Source organism: Chrysochloris asiatica, unplaced genomic scaffold, assembly GCF_000296735.1.
Source record: "Chrysochloris asiatica unplaced genomic scaffold, ChrAsi1.0 scaffold00059, whole genome shotgun sequence".
Classification (NCBI taxonomy): Eukaryota; Metazoa; Chordata; class Mammalia; order Afrosoricida; family Chrysochloridae; genus Chrysochloris; species Chrysochloris asiatica.
The window spans coordinates 12,374,163-12,382,516 of NW_006408577.1; the positions used below are offsets into that span (position 1 = coordinate 12,374,163).

Consider the following 8,354-nt stretch of genomic DNA (forward strand, 5'->3'; position numbering starts at 1 on the left):
GTCACTGGAGAAGGATATCATGTTTGGTAAGATGGAGGGTCAGAGAAAAAGAGGAAGACCCCCAATGAGATGGATTGGCCAAGTGGCAGCATCTATGGGCTCAAGCATAGCAACAGTAGTGAGGTTGGCCCAGGATGGGGCAGTGTTTCATTCTGCTGTGCATAAAGTCACTATGGATCGGTACCGACTCGATGGCACCTAACAACAACAAAGGAACTTTAAGAATTACATACAAGCAGCGAGAATTATAGTAACTCTCATCCTTGTCACCCTTTTTCCTTCCCTCCTAAGTTCCCGCTACTAAGGGTTTCGGTATCCATTGCAGCTCTTCTCAAAGACAGTCCCTGGTGCTAGATTTTTAAATTTTGGTATGATTAAGGGGACATAAACTTTTTTAATTTCTTCTACCCTTGTCACAATTGGCCCTTTATAATTCCATTTCACTTCTCTGAGTCTCAAAGACACTCTCCACTTTTCATGCCCCTATCTTTCACCTTAAGGAGCTCTGGTAGCGTAGTGGTTACGAATCGAGCTGCAAACCTTAAGGTCAGCAGTTCGAAACTACCAACAGTTCGAAACTACCAGCAGGAGAAAGATGAAGCTTTCTGCTCCCGTAAAGATTTACAGCCTCACAAACCCTGTACAGGGTTGCTGTGGGTCGGAACCGACTCAACGGCACTTAACAACAACAACATCTTTCTCCTTACTCCAGAAATGTAGTCAGACAAAGGTAATGGTCAGACAAAGGTATTCCTCTGAGTGTGAGTATATAGTCCACCTTAGATTCTCTGAATGTTGTTGTTGTTAAGTGCCATTGAGTTGGTTCTGACTCATAGCAACTCTATATAGTGACTTTGAACCACCGACCTTATGGTGTAAACCAAACTTGCAGTCCTTTGCTTTATCCCACAGAGCCATACCAGGACTCCAGATTGTCTGAATATGGATACATAATTCTCTAAAAGGAAATTCATGCTTTATAACGTCATATTCTTAATGCAGCAATTGTATAGTACTCAAATTGTATTTATAGAATCTAGGTATAAAATAGGGCCCTGGTATGGTGCTGTAGGATAATCACAAGGTCAGCAATCCAATCCCACCAGCCACTTCAAAAAGTCCTATACAGGGTTGCTCTGAGTCAGAACTGACTAGATGGTACACAATAACAGGTATAAAAGAGAAATTGCAGTTAGAAAGACAGTTAAGAAGTAAATTATTATTTCCTTTTTATTTCTCTGTGTTGCTAAAAGAACCAGGTCTTAGAAAAACAGTTTTGCATGTAAGTTTGAATAATAAAAAAAAATAGGAGAGACACTGCAATTTGGCAGTAGTTCTGAAAAAGGTTGATATTCTTGGTTTTCAAGTCTCTATACTCTTGCTTTCTTCCTGTCTCTCTGCTGATCTTTTTCTGCTGATTCTTTTTAGTTGCTTTTTTAGTTTCTCTATCCAACTTTTTTTTCAAAGTATTACTGTTGCTCTGAGTTGTATACTTGGACCTCTCAACTTTATTTAGTTATGTTTTTTCCATTTGGACAATCTCATCCAAATCAATTCCTTAAGTCATCCATTTCTTAATGACTCTTCTGCCTAAATCTCACTTACTTCTGAACTCTAGAACCACCAAGCTTCTCTCCAATGGAGATAATACCACATTTTAAAGATCTTAAACACAAGACTCAGGATATTCGTCAGCACCAGCCTCTCCTCCAGTGCTCTCCATTTTAGGCTGTGGTAACATTTGGGACTCTTAGTTTCAAGTGAAAGGACTCCTGACCCAATCTTTGGTTTACAAAAAAGAAAACCTCACAGGGAAGGCTGTCACTTGATTCATGTCGCAATTGATGTCATCTGAATAAGGACTTCACTCTTATTTTCTTTTAGTTTCCTCAGATCTCACAGTCTGTTTGATGACCCTCAGTAGCTTCAGATTTATAAAATCATAACATCCAAACATACTTCTCTAAACTCAAACAAACCTTCCTGAATTGACTCTCACTGGTCCTGGTGAGTTTGAAATAGATCATGTGCCCTTTCCAGACTGGCCTCTCTGGATAAATTCATGGACTTAGCCCATATAACATGGTATGTTGTTGTTGTTGTTGTTGAGTGCCGTCGAATTGATTCTGACCCATAACAACCCTGTATACGGTTACTCCCTGGTTTTCAGGAACGGAAGGTCCCTAATGAAGACAAGACTGGAGCTGAGAGAGGGGGGTAGGCATCTTGCACAGGTGTCAGCTTTAACTACAGTGTGTTCCCTTCTTATCCATATCTAATTAAATATTAATTTTTTTCTCTCTAAAAATCTCTTGAATCTGTCTTTGTTTCCACAGAACTCCCACTACATGCTAATCTATAACAAGCTGTTGTTAAAAATATAGTACTGTGGTCAATGGATATACATTCTCTGTCAAAATCCTATAAAATTGATCATTGTTGACTCAGCATCTATAATTATCTTATTGGGAATTATAGTAAACAGCTCATGAACCCAATCTCACCCAGATGACCATACTTGGAGTGACACTTGGTTAGGCCTCTATTCTCTTTCTCTCTCTCTCTATTTCAAATCATTGCAATAATCTTCCTACCTCAGCAGTATCTCCTTCTAACTTTTGACCCTGTTCTAATGTAGTAGAGACTTCCTTAAAATGAAAAACTAATCATCTCTCTTCCTCATTTAAATAGCTTTGCATTTTCACATAATCTCTTCTACAGTCCTTAACATGGTGTTCAATTTGTCTCATTCACATCTCCAGCCTCATCTCTCTTATTGTTGTCATGTTGTGTCATTGAGTAGATTCTGACTCATGGTGACCCTTTGCACAACAAAATGAAACACTGTCCAGTCCTGCACCATCCTTACAATTGTTGTTGTTTTTGAGCCCATCGCTGCTGCCTCTATGCTAATCCGTCTCATTGGGAGTCGGCCTCTTTTGTTACTGACCGTCCACTTTACCAAGTATCATGTCCTTCTCTGGGAACTGGTTCCTTCTAATGGTATGTCCTAAGTATGAGAAATGAAGTCGCGCCATACTGGATTCTAAGGAACATTCTGGCTATACTTCTTCCAACACAGATTTGTTTGTTCTGGCAGTCCATGGTACTTTTAATATTCTTCTCCAACACCATAACCCATGTGCATCAATTGTTTTAAAATGTACTCTTTTCTTTTTCTCAGAATCTCCATTTAACTCTTTACCTCAGGTCTGTGTATTTACCTGGAACATATAAAAATACCTATTTAATTATATATTGTTTCAAAATCTCCAGGACCTGTGGGTTGAGCTTAGCAATTACATGGTCCAGAAAGTCTTACTTGATGCCACTATCTCCCAAACTAAGTCTGCGCTGAGAGGTTTTTGCCATGACCTGCTTAAGCAGTCTGATATAATTCTTACAACTCTCTACGGTAACTTTCTGTTTACTTTTCATTTCCAGTAGACTTGTAAGATCCTTAAAGTTATCACTTCTTCTAACACTATGACAGCTAACTAAGTTTCAGTGGTTACTGTCCAAAATTTATTAGTTGCTGGTTTCATCCAAGGAAATGCAAATAGGGAACTCAAGCCAGACCAGACTGCTCATGCACTACCATTAGATACCCTGTTCCTAGACTCTTACCCCACGTACCTTCTTCTGGACCCTCAGGAATTGCCAGCCCTCTTCTGACTAAGCCCTCTTACCACTTCGATTCTAATGTGGATCTCAGCAAGTATTACTAATGCCTTGAAACCAAAAAATGAAGTCCCTAACTGTGAAAGTTGTATAGGTGGGAAAAAGAGTAGGAAAGAGACCTTATATTCTTCTAAAGATAAAAATAAATAAATAAATTCACTTAGCCAAAACAATATAGACAGTGGTTAAGGACTATTTTAAGGAGCTCTGGTAGTGTAGTGGTTACGAATTGGGCTGCTAACCTGAAGGTTGGCAGTTCGAAACTACCAGTGGTTCCATGGGAGAAAGATGAGGCGTTCTGCTCCCATAGAGATTTACAGCCTCGGAAACCCTGTGCAGGGTCACTATGAGTCGGAACCAACTCCACGGTACTTAACAACAACAACTGAGAGTTAAGTATTAGGAAGGATGCTAACTTAAAGGCTGGTAGTTTAAATTTACCAGCTGCTCCACAGAAGAAAGATATGACAATCTGTTACCACAAAGAAAAAAGCTTTGGAAATCCTACAGGGCAGTTCTACAGTGTCCTACAACAACAAAGGTGGCTGTGCTATCGTCACAACAAAAGTAGCAGATTTGTAACTGTGAACACTTTATTAGAATGCTATAGAAATAAGTAACAGTTCATGCAATCTCTAAAACTTAATAGCAAGTCTTGTATTTAATGCAGTTTTCATATCTATGAAACGGAGAGAATTTGTTATAAGGTTTTAAAAGACTAAATAAGATAATGTCTGTACAGTATGTGGCACATAACTTGTGCTCACTTATTTTTACTTTTCCTTTTTTTACTCTATCAGGTACACTTAGAGTTAGCAAGTATTTGATTTTATATTACTATGGAAATAGTTCCCACAGTTTCAAGCCACCGATTTATAGGTGGAATACTAAAGAATACAACTCCTTAAAGAGATGATCACTCCCTAATTTCTTTGAATATTTGTATAGCATGGCCAATTCAAGATTCACTATTAAGAAATAGGACAATGAATTCAATTGACCACAATCATCTTCACTCTTTGCTCTGTCTCTAGACAGATTTTATCTATGATGGAATTTCTCACTAATGGTGATAGGCCCAGTAGCAATGGCTAATTATTTCCTAGGAGATTTAGTTACAGAGAAGCATAAATCATACTACTCCAACTTCTGCAGGTTCAGATAAGAAATGGTATCCTGGGCAGCAAAGCAAGCAATGAAGGGACTTGATCTGCTGTGAGTTGATCCAGTTATAATCCAAAATAATTAAAACTAGATCTCTAGCTCCCTTGGGTTTTGCATTTATTTCCAAGGATTTCCACACCATTTACTTGGATATATGTCTATTTTTGCTGCTTATTAGAATGGTATTTCTCCAGGCTTGCACACAGACATTTGCCTAGCTGAAGGAATGAAAACAAAAGCAAGTCTTATTAGCAACAAAGTTATTTCCATTTGCAAATATTCAGACTAAAACTATGCTTCAGAAATTACTGGCCAAAATGAGTGAGACTAAATATGCTCAAGACTTGCCAGGAGAAACATGCTGATAAATTTAATTATTTTTTTAAAAAGTATTTAGAAATAGAATGAGGAAACAAAAACTAAATAATTTAAGAAATGAACTCAATTCTACAGATGATAATGTGTTTTTGTATTAGTCTTATGTTAAAGTAGTAAATCAGATATTGTAATCAATGACTTATTTTGAAAAAGTAAACAAGACTGAGGGAAGTCGTATTGCAAACATATAATAGAAAGCATGGACCTCTGAACATTGTAGCTTTAATAACTGCACAACCTGAGCTTGAACTTTTCTAATGAATTGATGAACTAATATTATTTTGCCATTTGTTTAGGGAATGTCATAGCTAATATCCCTTTTTATGTTTTTCAGCATAGTAAAAATTATAAATTATGCAAAAATATGTAGCAGAATGGAGAATGACCCAAACAACAAGATATCATTGGCTAAGTGGGTTTAGTGGTTTTTTTAGAGGCCACCAATATAAAATAAGAATCTCTGTAATTGTGGTGGAGTGAATTACTTAATGTCTCTTCTAGCTATGTTGTTGTTGTTAAGTGCCGTTGAGTCGGTTCCGACCCATAGAGACCCTGTACAGGGTTTCCAAGGGTGTAAATCTTCACGGGAGTAGAAAGTTTCATCTTTCTCCCGCAGAGCGGCTGGTAGTTTTGAACTGCTGACCTTAAGGTTCACAGCCCGATTCGTAACCACTACGCTACCAGAGATCCTTACGCTACCTACCAGAGCTTCTAGCTATAGTCTTTGTAAATCTCATTTATCAAATATCATTTCCCTGATGGGTCAGGGTAACAGAAGGTAGGGAAAGATGCTGCTAGATTATGATTCAATTGTTAGTGATTACTACCAAGGCTAATTTTGATTGATTAATTCTCCCATCCTGCTAGGTATAAAAGGACCCCTTTCTGGTAATGTAGTGGGTATGAGTCAGGCTGTTGACCTCAAGTTTGGCAATTAGAAACTACCAGCTATCCTGTGGGAGAAAGTTGAGGCTTTCTGCTCTCATGAAGATTTACAGCCTCAGAAACCCTATGCAAGGTCACTAGGAGTCAGAACCGACTCCACGGCACACCACTACCACCACCAATGCGCAAAAGCTGGAGAGGGTGATCTCACTACCAACAACAAAGAGCCAGCAGTGGAGCATGTCCTTTAGACCCCGAAATCTCTGAGCATTGAAACTCCTTGACGTAGGGACAGAATACTGTGACAACAGAGTAGCAGCAAAAGTAGAACCAAAAGCCAGAGACACTGCGATGGGCTTCCCAGCCCACGGAGCAAGTAAAGCTGAGTGAGCATGGGTAGGAGGATGCTTGCAGTGTGGGATGCCTCTAGGCACTGCATTGGTTGAACTAGGTTTGCTGACTCAGGGAGCTATAGCCTAATACGGTAGAGTGGTGTGTCCTGTGAAAATTTACCAGCCATCCTAAAAGAACATTTCTGGACCTAAGCAAAGGCCAAGTCAAGGAGATGAGGGACAGAAAGAGGCTTGCCTGTGGGCATGGCAGAGGAGTGTCTATCCTGACTGGAAGAATTGTGCCGCGAACATTTTTGACCCTGAATTGTAACATGTTAACTTACGTAATAAAATGTGTAACTGTATGTATGATTTCTGAGTTCTGCGTGGACATTATAATGAATTGTTGAACCCAGATGAATCCAGTGTGCCGTGAAGGATGGGTAGTGTCAATTTTTTTTACAGTAGTTTTTCTTTTAAAATTAATTGACTATCACAAATTTAAATTTTATTGGCTGTTTCACCATGAATCACCTCATAGTGATATGATGTGTTTAATTTTATCTGCATTGATCTTTGTTTGATTTGGGGACATAAGTTAATTATCTTTAAACCTATTCCAAGATGTAAGTTTGTAGTTCCAGACTGATCAACCAAGTGCATCAGTGTTTACATTGCAGTTGGTTATGCACTGGTTCAACCCTCTCTTCTTAGTGTGTACTACCTGCCAGGCTCCAGGTCTGTATATGCACTTTATGGAAGCTTCATGAAAGAAATCTATAAGAATTTCATGAGGTTGGATATTTAAAAGGGAACTCAAGTCTCCTAAGGTTATAGTCATATAAGGCTTTAATTAAGGTTAAGACAACATTACAGCAAAGCAATAGTGCACACAGAAGTATTTGGAGCCTGGGAAAATACAAGGCAAAGCTCTCTAGAGTCTTTAGTTAGTCACATAAGACACACATCATCTCTAGATTATGGTGCACCAATATATGTGAAAGGAATCTTGGTTTTAGAAGAACTTACTCTTTTCTTGAACAAGGATCAGTATCAGATTTTTACACATCCCAGAGATACATATATATGTGGTTCAGTCTACCACCTATATTGCTGTTTTATACCCTATGGTATCTTAATTTATACCAAGAAACATCTGAAGGAGGGATGAAGAAAGATGTCTTAGTGCAGGTAAAGAATCAGTAATTGAAGTGAAGTGGCCATTACAATTAGAGAGACTAGAATGGGTAAATTGCCAGAGACATTCCAGAATATGGCATATTTTAGAAATAGTTCTGGTGCAAGCAATGTAGATAGGTAAAATTCCAAAAAGCATTAAGAGTAAAAACAGTAGATAGATATATAGGTATAAAATTGTAAAAAAAACACTAGTAAACTATGCTTACCATAGAATGGCTAACCATTTAAGATCAAAAGAGTAATATTAACCTAAGGACAAATTTGAGAATGGATGAGAAGGAAGGTGGAATGGAAATAAGAACAAAAGGGAGGAAGTGGAACAACTATTTAAGTATGTATAGATTCTGAATTCTGACAGCCTTGCTTCAAATGGTTGCTTCATTACCAACTAGTCATGGTATACTGGACCAGTTATATGTTTCAGCTTAATCATCTATAAAAAGAAAATAATAATACTTCTTACTCTGAATTTTGTGATACGGCTAATTATGCAATTGTGTAACATTAAAATATTATCTAGTCCACAGTAATCATTCTATAAACATTATTATTATTATTATCAACTATCATTAAGATCATATTTGATGCAGGAACCCTCAAAACAAGATGGAAGTATTACACAGAGTCACTGTACCAAAGAGATATTGTTGATGTTCTGTACATTTTAAGAGGTAGAATATGATCAACAACCAATGGTACTAAAGGAGGAAGTCC

General features: G+C 37.9%; 1 protein-coding gene across 3 annotated transcripts in view; it reads left to right on the forward strand.

Annotated features, from left to right (window-relative positions):
• The window catches only part of GULP1 (GULP, engulfment adaptor PTB domain containing 1), a 191,984-nt gene that overhangs the window by 24,648 nt on the left and 158,982 nt on the right, over nt 1-8,354 (forward strand). The gene's annotated exons all lie outside the window — the stretch shown is intronic.